This window comes from Meles meles, chromosome 1 (assembly GCF_922984935.1).
Source record: "Meles meles chromosome 1, mMelMel3.1 paternal haplotype, whole genome shotgun sequence".
Classification (NCBI taxonomy): domain Eukaryota; kingdom Metazoa; phylum Chordata; class Mammalia; order Carnivora; family Mustelidae; genus Meles; species Meles meles.
This window is the reverse complement of record NC_060066.1, coordinates 145,914,883-145,939,219: the sequence shown is the minus strand read 5'-3', so window position 1 is coordinate 145,939,219 and position 24,337 is coordinate 145,914,883. Positions and strand designations below refer to the sequence as shown.

The 24,337-nt window shown below is 36.3% G+C and overlaps 1 protein-coding gene across 4 annotated transcripts in view; it reads right to left on the bottom strand.

Moving 5' to 3' along the window:
* Nucleotides 1–24,337, bottom strand: part of TTLL7 (tubulin tyrosine ligase like 7) — a 154,098-nt gene that overhangs the window by 117,514 nt on the left and 12,247 nt on the right. The window contains exon 1 of one of the 4 annotated variants that reach the window (XM_046017971.1): nt 20,036–20,125. The exons of the other annotated variants lie outside the window; for them this stretch is intronic. The gene's annotated coding sequence lies outside the window, so the exon portion shown is untranslated. Of the gene's footprint in view, nt 1–20,035; nt 20,126–24,337 lie in introns of those variants that run through there. 4 annotated transcript variants of the gene reach the window in all.

Genomic DNA, 24,337 nt, shown 5'->3' with positions numbered 1-24,337 from the left:
AGTATCTGTCTTTGAATTGGATGAAGTTTAAGGAATGCTTTGATCAATTTATTTTACTTACATTTTCCTTTTTTGTATGCATAAAGTAATGACATTTTTAAAATTTACCTTTCAAAAGGCTCTTCCAACATGTATATAATTATACTAGAAAGAGCTATTCCATAATTGAAATTGTAGAGGTGTTTTTCCCCGAGTAAATAAAAGAACAATGTGTCTTACAATGAACATAATCTTAACTATGATGAAAAATAGCAGTGTATGGACTATCAGAATTTCTAGTGTGTAGAACTAATGACAACTTCAAAGACACTGTGGGCTTTTACTCTATGCCAGCAGTTCTCAAAATTAAATGTGTATCAGAATCTCCTGGAGAGCTTAAATAAGATTGCTGGGCCCCAACCCTGAGCTTGTAGTTCAAGGCAGCACAACTCATACAAGACCTCACTCAGCCCAGGGCTGAGAATCTTCATGTACTCTTTGAATTGGGCAGGATTAGCTCAGGGGCAAAGAGTTGAGCCTGTAGAAAAAGGATGTCAGTACCTGTCCCTCACAGGGAAAGAGGAAGCAATGACTGACTGCCTTGTGAGTGATCCATTTCCAAACCCAATTCTGACACCAACAATCTGTGTCATAACTGCACAAGGCACTCATGTTTCCAATTATTAATCTGAAAAAAAGAGAAAATGGAATTAAGACCTCCTCTAGCTCTAAAATTCTATAATCTTTGACTACAAAAAAAAGTATAATTTAGAGCATTCATGATCTAGAATGGTTGTCTACTCAGGCCTCATTCAAAATATAGCTTCCAACATTCCCAATTAAAATTGGACTCTGATACAGATACAGATGTAGTGAAAAGAAAGGCCATCTGTACCCCAATGCTCATAGCAGCAATGGCCACAGTTGCCAAACTGTGGAAAGAACCAAGATGCCCTTCAACGGACGAATGGATAAGGAAGATGTGGTCCATATATACTATGAAGTATTATGCCTCCATCAGAAAGGATGAATACCCAAATTTTGTAGCAACATGGACAGGACTGGAAGAGATTATGCTGAGTGAAATAAGTCAAGCAGAGAGTGTCAATTATCATGGTTTCACTTATTTGTGGAGCATAAGGAATAACATGGAGGACCTGGGGAGATGGAGAGGAGAAGGGAGTTGGGGGAAATTGGAGAGGGAGACCAAACCATAAGAGATGGTGGACTCCGAAAAACAAACTGAGGGTTTTGGAGGGGTGAGGGGTGAGAGTTTGGGTTAACCTGGTGGTGGGTATTATGGAGGGCTCATATTGCATGGAGCACTGGGTGTGGTGCATAAACAATGAATTCTGGAACACTGAAAAGAAATTTAAAAAATAAATAAAAATAAAAATAAAAATTGGACCCAGAATGCAGAACTTCCAAAACAGTAGAATGAGGAGTTCAGCAATTCCTCTCTCCAAAAACAATGATAAAATGGCACAAAATTGTCCCAGCTCTTTTCAGGAGCCTGGGAAAAGCTCAAAGGCTAACAAGAAAGCTTTATTCAGGGGCGCCTGGGTGACTCAGTGGGTTAAAGCCTCTGCCTTCGGCTCAGGTCATGATCCCAAGTCCTGGGATCGAGCCCCACATCAGGCTCTCTGCTCTGCAGGGAGCCTGCTTCCTCCTCTCTCTCTGCCTGCCTCTCTGCCTACTTGTGATCTCTGTCCGTCAAATAAATAAATAAAATCTTTAAAAAAAAAAAAAAAGAAAGAAAGAAAGCTTTATTCAACAAGAACTACTGAACTTGGGATAAGAACAGAGGAAGTGGCATTTGAGCTTGGAGCTGTCCCCATACTGCAGCACCCTCCACTTCCATCTGTGTAGCTGTTCTATCTGGGCTGGACAAAGCATGAAAGGCAGCAGTTTTGCTGCTTCAGGGAACTCACCTGATTTGGAGCAAAGTGTGGGAAAGCACCATGCCCACAGGCACTGTCAAAAAGGAAAGCAAGCTCTATGGCAAAAATCAGAGAAGGCCACTATCATGGTTGCATGTGGTTGTGACCCTGGCCAACATTATTGGATGAGAAAAATACCACAATCCTGAGTACCTGCCCCTCTATCACACCTAATCCCCAAGGAAGTTGCCTGCCAGTTTCTCTGCTCATCACCTCTACTCCTCACCCACCCACTATGGGGATAAGAATTTTAGTATGAGATTCAAAGGCAAACAGATTATACCTAAATTCGTGTTTTCAATGAAGACATCAATCCACTTCTGCTTTGCAGACAACAATTATATCTACTTCTTAACTCTCAACTGGGTTCTAAGTAGATGAGACTATAAAGCAGCTGAGCTCCAATAAGAACAGGTTTTATCACGAACACTAATTAAAATCAGCTAGGATACTGGAATGGAAAATTACCACTTCTTTTGGCCTCTTGTAACACTGAGGCTAGGGAACACAGTTATTTTTCTCAGCCTTGGCTGAGAAAGATAATCCCCACAACAGAAGTCCCATCTTTTGCTGTCAAAAAAAATTGAGAACACTGACTTCATAATCTCAATCTATAAGGCTGGGAAATGGAATTTTCCTTCACCCAAATAGGCGATAAGTTGCAGTGAGGAATATTCATAATAAACATTAAAGATGTAAAGTTAATAGTAAACATTAAGGAAGTTCTCCCTGCCGATGCTTCAATTTTATAATTTACTTTTATATAATTTATTCTTCTTACTGACAAGGATGAGCTAAAGATTGATAGATGTTTATTTCAATATAAAGTCTATGTTAAGAAAAATTTATACACAAGAGCAATTTTCCCTTGAATTCAGCAACACCTTCTGAGCATCATAGGCACTCCATAAATGTCTTGAATTAAATTAATAATTTTAAACAATTGTTGCAAAAAAAATTCTATTCCTTTTTACTGTTTACAATTATCTGAGAGCAAATATGTATATTCTTAGAAATTTATCAAGAACATCCATTTGATGATATTCAATGTTAGTGCTTTCCTGGTTACATTACTTTACTCAGTATACTGTTAGTAAAATGACCACGAAGTAATGAAGTAATCTGGTAAATAAAATATTTAGGTTTCTAGAAAGGATACAAATACACTAGAACAAGCTGGTTATGACAGATAATGGTTAAATTTCCCAGTTTACTCTCTAGATAATACTAACTCCAATCAATGTTACATCAATAAATTTGAAATGTTATTCATAAGTAATATCTCATATAACAAAAAATTAAACATACTGTTTTGTGTAAATAAGTTATCACTTTAAGAATAATAGGGGGATAGGAGAAGAATAAATGAAACAAGATGGGATTGGGAGGGAGACAAACCATAAATGACTCTTAATCTCACAAAACAAACTGGGGGTTGCTGGGGGGGGTGGGATTGGGAGAGGGGGAGCGGGCTATGGACATTGGGGAGGGGAGGCGAACCATAAGAGACTATGGACTCTGAAAAACAACCTGAGGGTTTTGAAGGGTCAGGGGTGGGAGGTTGGGGCAACCTGAGGGTTTTGAAGGGTCAGGGGTGGGAGGCTGGGGGAACAGGTGGTGGGTAATGGGGAGGGCACGTTTTGCATGGAGCACTGGGTGTTGTGCAAAAAGAATGAATACTGTTACGCTGAAAAAATAAATAAAATGGAAAAAAAAAACTAAAAAAAGTAAAAAAAAGCAAACAAAAAAAAGAATAATCTACAGACTTTAGTACTATTAACATTAGAAAACTGAACATAATAAATTAAAATCCCAATAACTAAAACCAAACTCAAACCAACATGTTATTAATTCACTCATTTTAAGGTAGCTTATAATTTTTTTCACTCACTAAAGAAAATATTCTAGGAAGCAATTAGAAATATAGCAAGAATCTAAATTATGTATATGTTTAAGCTCCTGACTTCATAATTCCACTTCTAGGAAAATCCATCCTAATGAAATCACCCAAAATGTTGAGGCATATTAGTGAACAGGGATGTATCAAGACATCATTTACAGCTGTAACTGAAAACAACCTAAATGTATCCAATAGAGAAATTTAGTAAATTATGATAGAGCCAAACAATGGGTTATTGTATGATCACTTAAACTGGCTATGAAGGGGTGCCTGGGTGGCTCAGTGAGTTAAAGCCTCTGCCTTCGAGGTCCTGGGATTGAGCCCCTCATCGGGCTCTCTGTTCAGTGGGGAGCCCGCTCCCCCCCCCACTCACTCTGCCTCCCTCCTGCCTACTTGTGTTCTCTCTCTGTCAAATAAACAAATAAAATCTTTAAAACTGGCTGTGAAGAATTTTTACTCATGTGGGAGGCATATAATTATTTGAGAAAGAATATAAATGATTCACAATAAATTGTATAATATCATTTATTTTCTCATTAATGAATGAGTGATAAAATTGTAAAAAGTCCATTTTAATTCACCAAACCTAAACAAATATACCTCAGCTGGGATATTATATTCACCATCTATCCACTTTACATGTCACATTCCATTTGTTTTGTGAAAGTTCAGAATATTTTAAAGCAAAGATATGGAAATACTTGGTTACGAATCATATGTCAGGATGAATTTTTCTATACAGTATTAATAAAAAATCTCTTAAAATAGATCTATAAAATGGGCTAATTCCAAAAGAGACTGATTCCTAAGTAGTAGACAAGTATTGAGTGTGAATTACATTTTGCATTTATTTTGGTACATGGAATATTTACTAAATGACCTCTGAGGTTAACACTTCCAGAGTAAATCATTACTTGATTCCAGGAATTCAAGCCAAGATCAGATCATCAAGTAAAAATAGCTAGCAGTGAAGTTACAGTATCATTTATATTTGTTTTGAAGTGCTATTCACACCCCAAATCAGAAAAATTAGGAACATAGAGTACGTACTAAATTCATTTAGATTTTTTTCCTTTTAGAGACAAATGGAAAGAAAGTAAAATCCTAGAAATCTTTTTTTTTTTTTTTCCTAATGAGAGTGGGAGCAACTGTTTTTTAAGTACTGATTTCAATTTGGCCATGTCAGGTTTGAGATTATCAACAGCATGTCTACATAGAAACTCCAGGCAACAGTCAGAAGTTAAAGTAGTTGTTAATCAAAAATAAATAAATAGCCTGAAGTTCTTCCCTTACCTGTCTTTATTTGTGGGTATTATCCAAAAGACCTTGGTTTGAGTTCCCCAGAAACAAATTCTAAAATTAGGATTCAAGTACAAATAGTTCATTTGGAGATGTGCAAGAAACACTGATAGGGGAGCCAGGCAGTGAGACAGGGAAGAGAAGGCAGCCAATAAAGTGTAAGTTACAAAGCCAGCTACACTCCGGGAAGCTGGAGTTTAATTCCCTATGGAACTCCGAGAACAGTGTAAAATATACCTGCTTTAGAGTTAACCCAAAGAGGATTCAATCACTGGTTGAGGGCCACAGTCAAGGTACAATGTGCATTAATTTCATGGCATTTCCAGCCCGCCTGGGGGGAATGAGAATGAGAGCTGGGGGGAAGGAGGGCTGCATAGGGAAGGGGTTCCTAGCCTCATGGCCCCCAGAAAAGTCCTCTTAAGTTAAGCCCTAGGGAAAGAAATGTGGAGATTGGCAGGCAACTGTAAGTAGGAAGAGCATGAGGTGGTAAGGTGCCACGGATTGGGCAAGGCACTGAGGGCGTAAACTCAAACAACTATCCCTAAATCACATTATTTATCCCCAAGACTTCAATCATCTTTTACCTGATGGATCCATTCCACACATGGCCTTTAAATTCAACCAAAAGACCATCCACCATGGCCTGACTATCATGTAAAAGCAAGTTAAAATATTAGCACTGGTTCTTAGCAAAGTCTGGTATCCAGTTTCCATATGGGGGATTTAAGAATGACAATCTGGTTTAGGTGAGTGGCGAAGAAGATTTGATATTGCGTAGCATACATACTATAATTTATATTGTTTGTTGTATTTGCATAGCAGGTTTCTATATTTACTTGGATTGAGTTTGCGTGTGTGTGCAACTTTGATGGAGTTGATGGAGAATGGTCATATGTGGCTCACATCTACAGGATACCCCTCAGTGACCCACTGCTAGAACCTTAATTGTCTGTCAGCTCTACTGCATTGCCTGGAGTTGGCTGGTCTCTAGGCTCAGTATCCCATCCCTGAATGCATCTTCTGGGCCCTTCAGTCTTACAGCCCACTCATTCTTATCTTCTAGCTCTTGGCACACAATCCTCGGTTCTCCCTACTGTTAAGGTTTTGAGGCCTCTGCCATGTCCAATAATGAACTCCCCATTCTAGTCCCTCTGCCCTGTAAAAACCCATCAATAGTCCTAGACATCCTAAAAATAGTAAGTGAAGGACAAAAGAAGAGATGGAAAGAAGGGATTTAGACCAGTTGAACCTCTAGTTCCTAACTCTCCTTAGAACTCCAGATCCTATTGCCAAAGCTTTTCCCTCACATTTCATACTTAGTGTCATTTTCTATCTCAAAATGTCAACAATCCCAATAAGGGCATATGTCTACCAAAAGACCTAGACAAGACTGTTAATATCAGCTTTAGTAATAATAGCCCAAACCTGAAACAACCCAAATATCAACGAAATGTAATATGAATACATAAAATGTGGTATATTCATATGATGGAACTACACAACAATACAAAAGAATGAACTACAGTTATTCACAACATGAACTACTAACAGTATACTGATGAGTGAAGAAAGCTGGGTACAGAAGAGTGTGTCCATATATTCTGTATTATTTCATTTAGATGTGGCTCAAGAATGGAAAAAACGAAAACTGGACCACTTTCTTACACTATATACAAAAATAAATTCAAAATGGATTAAAGATCTAAACGTGAGACCTGAAAACGTAAAAATCCTAGGAGAGAGCATAGGCAGTGATTTCTCTAACATCAGCCGTAGCAATTCTAAAAATGCCTCCTGAGGCACGGGAAATAAAAGCAAAAATAAACTACTGGGACTACATCAAAATAAAAAGCTTCTGCACAGCAAAGGAAATAATCAATAAAATTAAAAGGCAGCCTACTTAAAGGGAGAAGATACTGTAAATGACATATCCAATAAAAAGTCTCCAAAACATATAAAGAATTTAAACAAATCAACACCCCAAAAAACAAATATCCAATTTAAAAATGGGCAGGAGACATGAAGAGACATTTCTTCAAAGAAGACACCCAACAAAGACACACAAAAAGTTGCTCAATATCACTTATCATCAGGGAAATGCAAATCAAAATTACAATGAGATATCACCTTGCACTTGTCGGAATGGCTAAAATAAAAAACACAAGAAACAAGTGTCGGTGAGGATGTGGAGAAAAAGGAACCTTTCTGCACTGTTGGTGGGAATGCAAACCACTATACAACTGTGGAAAAAGTTCCTCAAAAAGTTAAAAGTAGGACTACCCTATATTGTGCTACTCCATATTTAGCCAAAAAACACAAAAACACTAACTCAAAGGGATACATGGACCTCTGTTTACTGCAGCAATGTTTACAATAGCCAAGTTATGGATATAGCCCAAGTATCCATCATAGATGAATGGATAGAGAAGATGGGGTATATATACGCAATGGAATATTATTCAGCCATAAAAACAGAATGAAAGCTTACCATTTGCAATAACATGCATGGAGCTAGAGAGTGTTATACTAAGTGAAATAACTCAGTCGGAGAAAGACAAATACCAGATGAGTTCACTTATATATGAAATTTAAGAAATAGAATAAATGAGCAAAGGAAAAAAGAGAGAAAGAGAGGAGCCAAGAAACAGAGCCTTAACTACAGAAAACAAACTGATGGTTACCAGAGGGGAAGTGGGTGGGGGGATGGGTGAAATAGGTGATGGGGATTAAGAGCACACCTACTGTGATGAGCACTGAGTAATCTATAGACTTGTTGAATCACTGTATTGTACGCCTAAAACTAATATAACACTGTTAACTATACTAGAAGTAAAAGACAGGAAAAACTAAATTTAAAGTGATAGAAGTCAGAATAAAGCTCACTGCTAGGCAGGATCAGGGATCACTGAGAATAGTCATGAGGGAACATTTTGGGGTGCTGGAAATGTTCTATATCTTGACCTAGGTGATGTTTACAAAAATGTATACATACTTAAAAATCCATCAAGCTGTACCCTTAAGATGTGTGCAGTTTATATGTTACATATTTGTGTGTGTGTGTGACCTTCGTTTTTAAAAAGGTAGTAATATATAACCATCAGAAATAGCAGGGGACTCCAGGGTCACAGAATTCAAGGGAGAACAAGATTTCCACAAAGATATGAGTAAAGGAAGGAAAGATCCAAAAAGGAAGAGACTAAGAAGTAGTCATTTCATTAGGAAAGTGGAGGTTGTGATTATTTTGCAGACAGCAACAGAAAAAGATTACCACCAGTTTACTAGACAGGAGGAAGAGATGACCTTCAAAAAGTAACAGCAGGAGGGAAAGATGGCATGAAGTTTAATGGAAAGAAGATCTAAAGGAAAGATTTAGGTTTTCTTTATTTTGTTATTGTTGCTGTTGTTGTTGTTTTGGTGAAAAGGAATATGATAGTAAAAAATACGTTTGAGAGCCAGTATGTTAAAGATAATTAAAAATATAAGAGAAATGAAATGCCTAATGGGTTAGGCACAAGGGTCCAACTACAGTGCACACACCAAATCCAGCCCACTACTTATTTTATAAATAAAGATTTAGTGAAACACAGAAACCCCCATTTCTTTATGCATTGTCTAAGACTGCTTTTGCCCTTTAAAAAGGCAGGATTGAATAGTTGTAATAGAAACCATCTGACCACACACAGAAAAGTTTACTGACCCCTCAACAAGTGTCCTCTAGGAGTCAAGAAGAGATAGAATTAACAGAAGGAGAGAGGTCACCCCTCGGAAAAGAGTAGAAAATGTGTGATTATGCCAATATGTAGTGGATGAGCAAAGGAGGGATATAAAAAAAATTAGTCCTGGGCCACCCCGGTGGCCCAGTCAATTAAGCATCTGACTCTCGGTTTCGGCTCAGGTCATGATCTCAGGGTCATCAGATGAAGCCCTGTACTGGGTTCCAAGATCAGCACAGAGTCTGCTTAAGACTCTCTCTCCTGGGGCGCCTGGGTGGCTCAGTGGGTTAAAGCCTCTGCCTTCGGCTCAGGTCATGATCCCAGGGTCCTGGAATCGAGCCCCGCATCGGGCTCTCTGCTCAGCAGGGAGCCTGCTTCCTCCTCTCTCTCTCTGCCTACTTGTAATTTCTGTCTTTCAAATAAATGAATAAAATCTTTAAAAAAAAAAAAAAGACTCTCTCTCCCTCTACCTCTCCACCCCTAACCCCTCTCTAAAATAAATAAATTATTATTATTTTTAAATTAGTCCTATTCTGTGCTAGGAAATGAGCAGTGCACTGAGTACCAATAAAAGATAAGGAATAATTTCAGGCTCCCAGAAACTAAGTCAACTGTAATATTAACAACTACTACTGATACATCTACAACTACAGCAATGACTAATGTTGATATCATACTGCTTACTGAACACTTCCACCTAGATATTCTCAGTGCCACCACAAACTCAAAATATCCAAAGCAAACTCATGATCTTGGCACCTTCCTCTTTTTCAACCCCTAGTAATTCCACCTCTATCCTATTTTCTTTATCCTCTGAGTATCTCTGGAATCCATCTACTTTTACCATTCCCTTAACCTCCACATCTACTCCTAGCTGCCATCAATCTCTCACTTGTACCACTGCACTAGGTTCCTAACAGAGGTACTGATACCCATGCTTAGTCCCCTGCAATCCACTTTCTACATACAGATTCAAAAAAATGTGTGTGTGTGCGCACACACATGCACGCGTGCAATGGAATATTACTCAGCCATAAAAAAGAATGAGATCTTGCCATTTGCAACAATATGGATGGAGCTAGAAAGTATTAGGCAAAGTGAAATAAGTCAGACAGAGAAAGACAAACACCATACAATTTCACTTATATGTGGTATCTAAAAAACAAAACAAATGAACGAAGTAGAAACAGACCCATAAATACAGTGAACAAATAGTGGTTGCCACAGGGGAGGGGACGGAGGTGGGCAAAAAAGGGGTGAAAGGAAGTGGGAGATACAGGCTTCCAGTTATGGACTGAGTAGGTCATGGGGATGAAAGATATAGCATAAGGAATACAATCAATAGTAACGTAACAGCATCGTATGGTGACATACACTGTGAGCACAGCGTAATATTAAAGTTGTCAAGTCACCGTATTGTATACCTGAAACTAATCTAAGACTGTGTCAACCACACTTCAATTTTTAAATATGCAAATCCAATCACAAATCATGTCGTGTTACTCTCCCATTTCCTTCAACCAACTACCCTAGCTGGCTTAAACTCCTTTGATAGCTTTTCAATTCTCATCTGATAAAATTCAAAAGCCCACTCATGACCAAGAAAGACCTTTCCAAATAAAGCCCTTGGTACTAGTCAATTTAACTAAGCTAACAATATTTCCTAGAAATTAGCTCCAGGTTATTTAGTCAAAAAGAAATCTGCATGCAATTTTGAAGGCACAAGTAAAGCAACAGACATTGTGCTCTGAAGGTCAGTATAAGGCACCATGTGCTGTTTGCTTGTACATTTTGACAATGTTTGCTCCCCTATTGAGATAGGAAGCCACTGAGCCTGCAGTTACTCCAGCTCCTTGCCAGATCTTCAGGTTTCTGAATCCTAACACATCCAGCTTCCCTGGACCAGGCATATGTGAAGCTCTTGGCAAAGAACATCAGCTATTTCTGGGGGTCACCCCCACCGTCAAGACTGGAGGGGTTAAGAGTCAGGCATAGGCTCTAGTTTCATTCCTGTGGGCTCCAATTTATCCTAGTGGGATCTAGTTCATCTCAGTTTTCCCTTCTAACTGCTAACCCTGCTGACCCACCACCAGATATAAGATACAAGCCCTCTATAAACTTCTTCTCATCCCTAACGTAAATGTCTTTTCCATATCACTCTTAGTGATTCTGTTTCCCTGATGGAACCCCTAACAGATATTGTCTACTAGCCTGCTTATCTTTCCAGCCTGATTCTCAGCTACTTTCTCTGTCACTCTCTGTGTCATAACCACCCACTGCATAGACCCACTACATAGACTTTATAATGCTATTCTTTCTGACAGAATCCAACCCCCATCTGTCCCTGGCCTTTGCCTAGTTAGAGCCCACCTTTCCTGACATTACTCTCACAGCATCACGTACCTTTCCTTCATAGCACTTACTGTAGAATTATATATTTATTTTTAATTAATTCTATCTCATTGGCCTAAAAACTTGCAAAGAACAGGGACTTGGATTGATTTTGCTCACAGGTGTATTCCGAGAACCCAGAAGAGCACCTGGGACATGATAAACACTCAGTAAATATTTGTTGAGTAAGTGAATGAATGAATGAATACTTATTCTGTGCCAAGCACTACGTTAAATGCTTTATGTAGATTATCTCATATAATACTTAAAAAACACTTTGAGACTAGTACTATTATCATCCTCATTTTGCATATGAATAGAGGAAATTACATGCTATAAGTGATAAGACTCATATCCTTCCATTTATGTACAAAGAACAGTTTTACTCAGGCATTCATTCTCTTAATCTCTTTGCCCTTCACAGCACTGTAAGACCAGTTTAATACGACTATTTATTTTTTTCATGTAACAAATGAAGAAGCTCATATTTAAGAAGTTAGTTAACTTGCTTAATGCCATACAAGGTATCAGCTACAGCTAGAACACAGATCCAACACCAAGTTCATTGCTTTTTTAAAAACTTGATCCCTCTACTTCCTTACACCAGGCCCCAATTTTATCCCTATACTGCAATCCACATTCAGATTCACCAAATATCTCCTACCATGACTGCCTTCCACAGTAAATTCTCTACAAGCACTATCTTCATTTTAGAAATCAATAAAGGTGATGGGAAGACATAGCACAGCACCTTAAACAATACGTAGTTGTATGGTAATGACAAACAATGCCCTGACTTATACTTTACTAGGATCATTTTAACATATCTCAAACTCATAGTAAAAGGGAATGGGGAAAAATATATAAAATACTATATTTATGTGAAAAAGTTTTTCAAAGGATGCAGTTAATTTTTTATAAGAAGGAAGGAAGAAGAAAGAAAAAGAGTAAGGAAAGAAAGTGAAAGGAAGAAGGTGGGAGGGAAGGGTTGAAAGTTAAATTTTCCTTCCCAGCAAAATCAAGCCAGCTTTTTCAGTCACATGGGAAAGTAAGATTTCATTAGCCTCTACACAATATGCTTAGTCATTAATCCTAAGTAAATCACATGGCCTCTAACAATGCTGTCCTAAAAACCTATCTGTGTGACACATTCTATATTTCAATTTTCAATCAGAAGAGATCCTTACAGTTCCACAATGTCAAAGGAGATTTTGAGAATGATGACAGCAGAAAAAGACGACAAGGCAGATAATCACACTGACAACACATGTCAGTCTTCGTAAAACTCAACTCAATGGTTTAGCTACTTCTCACAAATTCTAGAATCCAATCCAAGTCAATTATTCCTAGCTTGGGTTTTACCATATTCAAATGCCTTAGAAACAATCCTTCATTCAAAACCTACATTCAGAAAACGTTCTTCCATTCTCTATTAATATTTTACCTACAAACTGTTCTATTGCTTTTGAGTGAATTTAATCTTGTGTCTACAAAGGCTAACAATGTAAAGGATTAAGCACTTCTTTAGGCTTAAAATTCTTCAATTTTCTCAATATTCTTTTTTTTTTAAAGATTTTATTTGTTTATTTGACAGACAGAGATCACAAGTAGGCAGCAAGGCAGGTGGGGGTGGGGAGAGCAGGCTTCCCACTGAGCAGAGAGCCCGATGCGGAGCTCGATCCCAGGACCCTGAGACCATGACCCGAGCCTACGGCAGATGCTTAACCCACTGAGCCACCCAGGCACCCCCAATTTTCTTAATATTCTTAATTGCAAAGCTTCTTAAACTAAATTATCTGTAAAGTCTCAAAAAGTTAATTTCCCCTCACAGAATCAGACACTTCAACATTAAATACCTAATTTTAACTTTGAGTATATGATGCCTGTTGGTTTACCAAGCATTTCATTTTCAAGTGCACTGACAAACAGGAATAGCAACTTTTATTCTTAGTCACAAAACTTAAGTTCTTTAATTTCCTTTGCAAATACTTGGATCTACCATAGTACACTTCTGTGTTAGCATTTTTGTAAGTCACTGGCACTGGACCATGAATAACATGTACTAAATGTTTAATAAGCACCAGGTACTACTCTAAAAACTTTACATTTATTAACTCATTTAAGTTTAAGGCTACAGGCACCCCACAAATTTATTACTAAATAATAAATTAAATAAATTAAATATTATTAAACAATATAATTGATTATTAATTTAATAATTAATAGGGCAAAAGAAAACACGCAAAGGAAAAAATTAGATTAATAAGATAAGCATGGGGCGCCTGGGTGGCTCAGTGGGTTAAAGCCTCTGCCTTCAGCTCAGGTCATGATCCCAGGGTCCTGGGATCGAGCCCCACATCGGGCTCTCTGCTCCACGGGGAGCCTGCTTTCTCCTCTCTCTCTGCCTACTTGTGATCTCTGTCTGTGAAATAAATAAATTTTAAAAAAAATAAGATAAGCATGTATTTCATCTAAGCAAAGTTGATATAGCAATTTATAAATCTATTTACTGGGGCCCCTGGGTGGCTCAATGGGTTAAAGCCTCTGCTTTCGGCTCAGGTCATGATCCCAGGGTTCTAGGAAGCCTGCTTCCCCTCCTCTCTCTCTTCCTGCCTCTCTGCCTACTTGTGATCTCTGTCTGTCAAATAAATAAATAAAATCTTTTAATAAATAAATAAATCTATTTACTGGACAGAAGAAATGGTTTGTTGTTATTTGAAGATGTGCAAAACATAAAAAACACATACACCCATGAAAAAAGAATGCTTCCTTTTTGGGGGAGATGGTTTACAAATACAGTTTTTTAAAAATGCTTTCTCAGTCACCATTATAAAGGCTTATTGAAAACCAAGAAGCAAACTAAAGATTATAAGAATGAGTAAACTTCAGGGGTACCTGGGTGGCTCAGTGGGTTAAAGTCTCTGCCTGCTTCTCTGCCTACTTGTGATCTCTTGTCTGTCAAATAAATAAAGAAAATCTTAAAAAAAAAAAAAGAATGAGAAAAATTATATTTAAATGCAAAGAAAATGGGTAAATTATATATTTGAAATAAATCAATAATTTAGATGTTCTTTTTAAACCAGTTACTATAGAAAATTACATTGCAAAATAAATATAATAAATATACTTTCTAAGACCAAAATCAAAACAACAATAACAAGAAACATACCAGCAGATTCCTAAATATATCTACTTCATAAAATGGAAAATACAGACCTTGTTAACAAACATGAAAAATGTTCTTGTCATCATGACATTAAGCCTAACAGATTTTGGTGTCAAGTGAATGATAACATGGAAGAAGCATTTATAGGTTAACACTCACTCCTTTGGGAAATCTAGAAAATATATACCAGATATCATCTACTACACAGTACCAATATACTTCTGCTAAAATTAGGATTGTTGCATATTGGAGGTATTTATCTGTAACAAATTAATGTTACACCTGTCTGCAAGTCATTGTGTAAAGTTTACACTGTAATTTAAAATGACTTTAAAGTATTCAGTCTATATTATTGAGGCAGTTCAATGAAAGCTAACTCCATAACTCATTGAAATAATTACCTGGGTAACTAAGAGCCTGATGATAAAAGTAGCCATTTCCTCCCTAATAAGCAAGTGCTCTCCCTTTTTATGTTAGCCATATGGTATTTTATTATTTGACAGAACAATAACAAAAATAAAGCACAGTGTTTTCTACATAATATGAAAAGTGTTGATCACATTGCCTAAAACACAGTAAGCGCCACAAAAAAGTTAGTGATTTAAAATCATAACTGTTGGGGTTCCTGGGTGGCTCAGCCGTTAAACATCAGGCTCCCTGCTCAGCGGGAAGCCTGCTTCTCCCTCTCCCACTTCCCCTGCTTGTGTTTCCGCTCTTGCTGTCTCTCTCTCTCTGCCAAATAAATAAAATCTTTATAAAAAATAGCCAGACTATGGAAAGAACCTAGATGTCCATCAACAGATGAATGGATAAAGAAGATGTGGTATATATACACAATGGAATACTATGCAGCCATCAAAAGAAATGAAATCTTGCCATTTGCGACGACGTGGATGGAACTAGAGCGTATCATGCTTAGTGAAATAAGTCAATCGGAGAAAGACAACTATCATATGATCTCCCTGATATGAGGACATGGAGAAGCAACATGGGGGGGTAGGGGGATAGGAGAAGAATAAATGAAACAAGATGGGATTGGGAGGGAGACAAACCATAAATGACTCTTAATCTCACAAAACAAACTGGGGGTTGCTGGGGGGAGGTGGGATTGGGAGAGGGGGAGCGGGCTATGGACATTGGGGAGGGGAGGCGAACCATAAGAGACTATGGACTCTGAAAAACAACCTGAGGGTTTTGAAGGGTCAGGGGTGGGAGGTTGGGGGAACAGGTGGTGGGTAATGGGGAGGGCACGTTTTGCATGGAGCACTGGGTGTTGTGCAAAAAGAATGAATACTGTTACGCTGAAAAAATAAATAAAATGGAAAAAAAAAAAAAAAAAAAATCAAAGTTGTTGATATTATTAACCAAGGAAACCAGACATGATTCAAACACCTACCATGTTCCACACATTGCACTACAGCCTTTATGATTAGGCATTTCAACATAGACTGTACCAGAGGAGCTTTAAAAAATATCAATGCCTGTAAAATACTTAGGAATAAACTTAACTAAGGGTGTGAAAGACTGCAAACTACAAAACACTGATGAAAGAAGTTAAAATAGACAAATAAATGAAAAGATATCCCATGTTTGTAGAATGGAACAATTAATACTGTAAAAATGTTCATACTACCCAAAATGATTTATAGATTCAGTGTAATCCTTATCAAAATCCCAAAGGCACTTTTTACAGAAATAGGAAAAACAACCTTAAAATGCACATGAAATTATAAAAAAAACCCAAGAAAACAAAACAATTTTAAGAACAACAAAGCTGAAAGCAGCACACTTACTGATTTCAAAATACATTACAAAGTTTAGTAATTAAAAGAGTAAGATACTGGCATAAAGATAGACGTATAGATCAATGAAAACTAGAAAATCCAGAAATAAAACCATGTAAATACACTAAACTTATCTCCAACAAGGGTTCCAAGAATAAGTGAGGAGAAAGGATAGTCTCTTCAACAAATGGTGTTGGGAAAACTGGATATACACATGCAAAAGAATGAAACTGGACCCTGATCTTACACAATACATTAAAAATCAACTCAAGGGGCGCCTGGGTGGCTCAGTGGGTTAAGCCTCTGCCTTCGGCTCAGGTCGTGATCCCAGGGTCCTAGGATCGAGCCCCACATCGGGCTCTCTGCATGGCGGGGAGCCTGCTTCCTCCTTTCTCTCTGCCTGCCTCTGCCTACTTATGATCTCTCTCTCTCTCTCTCTGTTGAATAAATAAATAAAATCTTTTAAAAAAAAAACTCAAAATGGATTAAAAACTTAAATGTAAGGCTGTAAAATTCCTAAAAGAAAACAGAGAGGAAATGCTTCATGACGATGGTCTTGGCAATAATTTCTTGGATATGACACCAAAAGCACAGGCAACAAAAGCAAAAATAGACAAGTGGGACTACATCAAACTAAAAAGCTTCTGCACAGCAAATGAAACATTTAAGAAAAGTGAAAAGACAACCTACAGAATGAGAGAAAATACTTGCAAACCATGTATCTAAAATGGGCTAATATCCAAATATATAAGAAACTCCTTCAACTCAATAGCAAAAAAATAAAAAGGGCAATTGTTGTCATGAGCACTGGGTGTTGTGAGGAATCACTGAATTCTACTTCAGAAACCAATACAGTGTATGTACACTAAAATTTAAATATAAATAAATAAGCAAGCAAGCAAAGGACTTGAATAGACATTTCTCCAAGGAAGACATGCAAATGGCTAACAGGTGTATGAAAAGATGTTCAACATCACTAATTATTAGAGAAATGAAAATAAAAGCCACAAAGAGATTATCACCTCATACCGATTGAAATGGCTATTATAAAAAACAGAAACAAAAGATAGCCACTCTTGGTGAGGATGAAGAAAAATTGGAATTCTTGCATGATGTCATTGGTATATACAATGGTGCAACCACTGTGAAAAACAGTATGGAGACTCCTCAGAAAATTAAAAAGAGAACTACCCTGTGACCCAGCAGTCCCACTTCTGAGTATATATCTAAAATAATTTAAATCAAAGTTATATAATAAATCAGGGTTACAACAAAGAGATATTTGCACTCCCATGTTCACAGCAGCATGATTCACAAAAGCCAAGATGTGGAAACAGCCTAAAGGTCCATCAGTGGATGAGTGAGTAGATAAAAGAATGTGGTGTATACATATAGATGGAATATTATTCAGCTTTAAAAAAGAAAGAAATCTTGCTCATATATGACAATACAAATGAACTCTGAGGACATTATGTTAGGTAAAATAAACCAGTCACCGAAGGACAAACATTGCATGGTACCATCTTTATGAGGTATTTAAAAAAGCCAAACAAACGGAAACACAGGTAAAATGGTGGCTGCTAAGACATGAAGGGAAGGACACACGGAGAGGTGCTATTCAGAAAGCATTAAGTCTCAAAAGAAAAAAAAAAAAAATACTGATGGATGGGTCCCAGCCCCAAACATTCCAATTTAATTGGTTTGGAATGCAGCCTGGGCACAAAACTTTGTTAAAGCTTGCACATAATTTAAATATACAGCCAAGTTTGAGAACTGCTGTTTAAATAGATATGTTATTTTATTTAGTCCTCAGAGACTGTATTATTAATTCTATTTTACAAAACAGAAAACTGAGACTCAGAGAGATACAGTAACTTGCCAAAGACCCAGATCTGTTCAACTCTCAAAACCTTTGCATTATACTATGTTGCCTTCTGAATTGTAACTATTAAGGCCATCAGTCTGTTTCTTACAATCTTCAAATTCTGCTGAGAAAAAAATCAACTAGTTGCTTTGCAAATCTGCACAGTGGTATTAAAGAGGTCTCCTTATGAATTCTGAGCTCTGGTACAGGATTTTGTTTTTGTTTTGCTTTCAAAAACAGACCTTGACCCACAGAAGGTCATGAAATCAATTCAGTGAGATTCAATAGCATTTTTAAATTAAATAACAGAAGAGATAAAAATGGAACAGTGCCAGACTATATTGCATGTAACAGAAAAAGTATTAACTGTAAGTACTGAGTCTTGAAACTTTTATTTCTGTGTGTGTATGAGTGTGTGTGTGTGTGTGTGTGTGTGTGTGTGTGTGTGTAATGTGTAATATGGCAAGTAGTAAATCCTATTTCTCACCATGAGTTGCAGCCAAATATGTTTAAAAGTTATTCTAGTTGGGATAAAATCATAGGATAAAAAGACAATCCTAAAAACACTATTCATTTTCTTTTTTTTCTTTTTTTTAAGATTTTATTTTTAAGTAATCTCTACACCCAATGTAGGGCTCAAACTCATAAGCCCTAGGTCAAGAGCCACATGCTCCATGACTGAACCAGCCAGGTATCCTTGTTTTCATCTTCTGAATTGTGTACACTTACGTTTAATTCTAGAATGTCTTCATTTGCTACCCAGCATTCAAACCACAGCTTAGCTGTCCCCTCCTTTTCTTCTATCTCCTAGGCAGAATTAACTGTTGTTAACTACTGTTAACAGTATCAAACACACTGTATCATATTTTTAAAGTATTTGATTTAAAAAGAGTAGTATCTCTCATTCTCAGAAATATGAAAAAACACAGAGCCTGATACATAGCATAGCTTAATTTTTTTTTTTTTTAACAATTAGGGACAGCAAGTCTCTATTATTTCATTCATGAAATTCTGATGATACAAAACATAAATTAAGAATGAATCACATCTTCTATCTTCCTGAATAATCACAAATTAGCACTAGAGTTACTTTAACATCTGGCTTATCCACACCTAGTCTAGATGATACTTTTCTCTGCCAAAACCTATATCAAACAGGAAAGAAGACAAACTTTGAAATTAGGTCTGTTGGATTAGCTTACATTGTTTTTACCAGCCTTCTCTCTCTTTTTTTTTTTTAACCAGCCTACTCTCTTATCTTATTCTAATATTAAATAACCTTCTCCAATTCCTATTGCTATGCTTGCTTTAAATTAAATAAATTTATTGAGTACATACCAAATAAAATGTGCTAAATAAGTTGTGATTTGTTTCCATTTTATGAATGATAATAGGAAAAAAATTTTGCTAAAATGCAAATCCAAAGGGAACAAAAAAAATCTATTCTCTTGATCTTAAATTCTTAATTCCATCAAAGTTTTTATCATCTATATTCATCTAAATAAAGGCATTTTAAATCTTTCCCATGTCTTAACTTTACTGAAATATTGGGACTATTTAATCATTCAAGAAGGTATTTTAAAAATAAATATTATATATATACACATATAAGTATATATATACAAATGTAAAAATATATGAGTTTAATATCTTATATTCCTGACTAGCCAAAATTCAAATATTATCATAATAATCTGAATAATTGAGACTTAACAGATATCATCTACTATATCTAGTAAGTTCCAAGTAGCTACAGAAAAAAACCATATAAATTTAAATAAACTAGAACTAAAATTTATTTAACATTAGAAGAAAGTTAAAGTTATAATAGGACAGAAATGAAAATTAAAATTGGAAGAAAGCCAGAGGGCATGCTCCATAAAAATCTATTTCAGTAATCCACGTGAAAAATTCTGCCAGTCTTTCTGCAAAGTTAACCTTGAAATTTTATAGTTACAAATTTATGCAATCTTAAAATGTGAAAAAGAAAACCACATACCATTTCTTTGTTTCAAATTTTTGGCCCCAATTAGATGGCTCTACAATCTACATTATACAGCTTCATATAACATTATGGGCCCATCTATTAGAGTCAACAGCCAGCCATGGTTGGAGCTGACTGGTAGACAGCATCGCTGATTCATCTCAGGAATAAATAAGACGCAGCATCCAGAGCTCTGGTGATGCCCAAAGAGGGTAAAGAACTGGTCACAAGCCAAGTATTTCCTCTTGGAGCACAGACAGGAGGACTCTATGTAGACATTACTCAGAACTTGTTACATTTGAATCTTAACTCAAATGTAGTACTTTGGGAACAGAAAAAGAGGTAGGGGAAGGTATAATTAATAATTTCCAAAGCCATACCATGGTCCCAAGACAGGACAACTTAGGCATGTTTTTGGGATACAACAAGGTTTTCCTTTGTCATTTAATTCCAATAACAAGAGTTATATGACTATACTTATACTATGCTAAATACTTAAGTTCACACTTTAAACATAACTCCCTCTAGGTAGCCTATAACAAAACAATGAATTACTTGTTTCCCTTATTCATTTAATTCCAATAACAAGAGTTATGTGACTATTTCACCTATAGTACACTAAATGTTTAAGTTCATACTTTAAATGTAACTCTCTCTAGGTAGCCTATAACAAAACAATGCATTTATTATTTTCTTCATTTCAGTGCATTAGATTTTATATACTATTTATCTCACCTACCAACTACATATCTAAACATCATAGAGTTAAAATAACCCTTTATCTATTATGGAGTCTGAGGCAACTGCTTAAGTGGGCCATGATGCAGACACCAGTCAGAAAGGGAGATTGAGTTACAAATGTGCCCAGGAGGGCTATATGAACCAAAGCAGCTCTCCTTTCTCAGCTTCCCAGTCCATTTAGCTGGCTCCTCAGATAAGAACCAACAAATTAAAGAATGCAACCCAACCAAGGGACCCTAAACCAGAATCATATCCAACACTCAAATGAGACAGGTAAGTGAAGGAAGAAAGGAAGAAAAGAAGGAAGGAAAGAAGGAAGGAGAAAAGAGGAAAAGAAAGAGAAAGGAAAAGAAGAAAAGAAATGAGAAAAAAGAAAAGAAAGGAAAGGTTGCTCTCCTTAATCACTCTTTAAAATGGCATACTGGAGATCTTATAAATCATGGAGAAGAAATGCTCTTTGCCAAAAATCAAACAGCTATCCTATGAGAAACTACAAATCCAACCATGAAAGCAATATTAATAAAGAAGTGGTATAAATCTAATCTTCAATCTTCTAATATTTTTATAATTGGCTTTTTAATTTATTTTATAACTCATTTCTAAGGATCAGTTTAAATCAAAAGTATACCAGAAAACATTCCAATAAAGCAAGAGGTGTTTTCATATTTGCAGAAGATGAAGCAAATGAGAACTAAAATTTATTTTATTATAACATATAATACTATATATTAGTAATTATTAATATCTAATAATTATATAATTAGTAGAATTCCATTATGTATATATTATAAACAAATGAGCCTTATTAAAACCTGGACATTCTAATCTGGCAGTGATAAAAATGGAGATTTCTCATGTGAAAGACATTTGGCTATGTTATTATGAAATTAGTTGCCTACAATTTCAAAACAGTTATGGGGACTAGGATATAAACTTGATTCTAATTCATTCATTAGTTCAATACATATTAAAAGTACCTAATTGACTCTGAACCTACTAAATTAGTTTGGACAAGAAAGATCTGGGCTTTTCATTGAAGCAGAGAGAAGGGAGTATGCTCTAGCCACTGCAGACAACCACAGTGAAATCTGAGTTAGTCCTCATGGGTCACCCCAGAAGGCTTTTAATGATGTGGAAAATGGATAGGGACTGTAGGACTTGCTTAAGGCATTCTCAAGGGATTACTACTGAAAGAAAATTCTACTCTAATAAAGACTCGAAAGATTTTAAAAATCACACACTGATTTACACTGTTTTGATAGTTGACTTTAAAAGACTACTAAGGAAGAAAACGAATCTTTTGGAATGTTTGCAAAATTACTACAAAATAACTTTATTGCTCTGTTCAAAAAAATCTAGGGCCTAATTCAACTTTTACTAAGTGAGAATTTACCAGACCCCAACAATCTGGTTTTTAGCCTCCCTCTATAGAGACTTGACTGATGGTTTAAAAAACACTCTAGAAAAAATACTTTGGTCTGAAGAAAAAAAAATTATGTTTCTCTATAAGAAAGGTGGAAGTGGTAGTTCCACGTCTTTTATTTGTACAGAAGACTGTGCCACCTTAAATAAGCATTTGAAGCCACATTCCATGTCATAAGTTTGGGCTTCCATCACCCACTTCTGTGGTGCAAAACTGACTTTGGAGGAAGTTTTAAAACTAGTCTAGGGTCATTCCTTTAGTGGAGACCTGCAACAGCCTTCTAGTTAGGTAAGAGAAATTTGATAAGACCCTGTCACTCAACCCAGCAGACTCTCAAATCATGGGATTCTTTACTTGTCTGAAAACAAATTAATTTGAGGGAATAAAGCCTCAAATGCATTACCCCTCAAAATAATATGCGTGAAGGAATTCCTAAAAGATATGCAGAACTTTCATTCTTTGAGACACTATAATGTCCACTCATGAATGAAGCCAGCTTATCAGAGACTATGTACCGGGCGCACACCACAGCCACCCTAACAGAACTGCTTTAAGAAAAAGAATAGTTATTTATTAAGCACATACAATCTTTACCAAGATAGATGTTATTCTCAGGTTAGAGACGAAAATAATTAGATCTCAAGAGGTTATTCCCCCGCAAAGACACAGAGCCACATCATGGGCCTAGATGAAGGACATTATGAAAAATGGCCCAATGAATCCTGCTAAACTTTAGGTGTAAGAGTGTTGAGGAAACTGTATTACACTATACTGAATCCACTTTTAAGGAAACTATAGGAAAAATTTCATTCTGGATTCTAGACAGGAACAGTTTTGTTCTTCTTGGGCAACTGGTTTGTTTTTCTCATAGGTGAGCTTTTCAATCATCACATTTTTCATGTTTTCCTCTTTGCCTGGAAGTTAGAAAACTCAAAATTAAGTGTGTGCCCAGCTCTAATACACATACAGGATTTCAAACATGGATTTTATGAGTTAATGTTTCTCCTAGCTCCTTTCATCTTGTTTTATTCTTCATTGATATTCTCAGATTCAAAATTCTCATATGTTTATCCTATTATGAACTATGTATTTTCAAATGCTATTTTGCAAAATCTTGCAAAAACTCTCCAAATTATACATTATACAATATATGTTATATTCAATAAAGTACAAAGGAAAAACCATTTATAATAATCAAAATCAAAGACAATAATTCAAATATCTCCTATACTATCTCTGAGTCAATTCTTGACAAAACACTTTAAATTACTTTTTCCTTGCATAAACAATCACAGAATTAACATTATAATTCTATATGTGGATTTATTAAAGTTAGAATGGAGATAATTTTGAGGGATTTCATTTCATAAAGATTACATTGTAAGATTCTATTGGTCTTTTTATCATATTTACCCTTGGGGAAAGGAATACATATTGGTGAGTCATTGTGGATGAAAAAGCATCTTAGTTTTATAAGTCTTAATGGGGAAAAAGGAAAACAAGCACATGCAACAACTTGGTAAAACCAATGCCAGTGTGAGAGGCACATGCCCATGCCTTTGGCTTTACTTTTCTCCTTGTCTTGGTTGTCTTGGTAGTGAGTCTCTAATTTTTTTGGTGTTTAAAGAACTCTTTACACTCTTTAAATTTTGTTGACTTTTAGTTTTTGTAGGTTATACCTACTAATATTTACCCTATTAGAAACTAAAATTGATATATGTTGAAAACCATTTGTGTATCAATAAGAACATTTTACTTTTTTTTAAGATTGTATTTATTTATTTGACAGAGATCACAAGTAGGCAGAGAGGCAGGCAGAAAGAGAGGAGGAAGCAGGCTCCCTGCTGAGGAGAGAGACTGGGCTGGATCCCAGGACCCTGAGATCATGACCTGAGCCGAAAGCAGAGGCTTAACCCACTGAGCCACCCAGGTGCCCCAAAAAACCTTTTATTTTTAAATAACTATATGTTTTTCAAAAAAAAAAAGAAATGAGTGGTGCTTTGTACTTTTATTTTTTTTAAGATTTTATTTTTTTTATTTGACAGAGACAGACACAGCGAGAGAGAGAGAGAACACAAGCAGAGGTAGAGGGAGTGGGAGAAGCAGGCTTCCAGCCGAGCAGGGAGCCCAATGTGGGGCTCTATCCCAGGAGC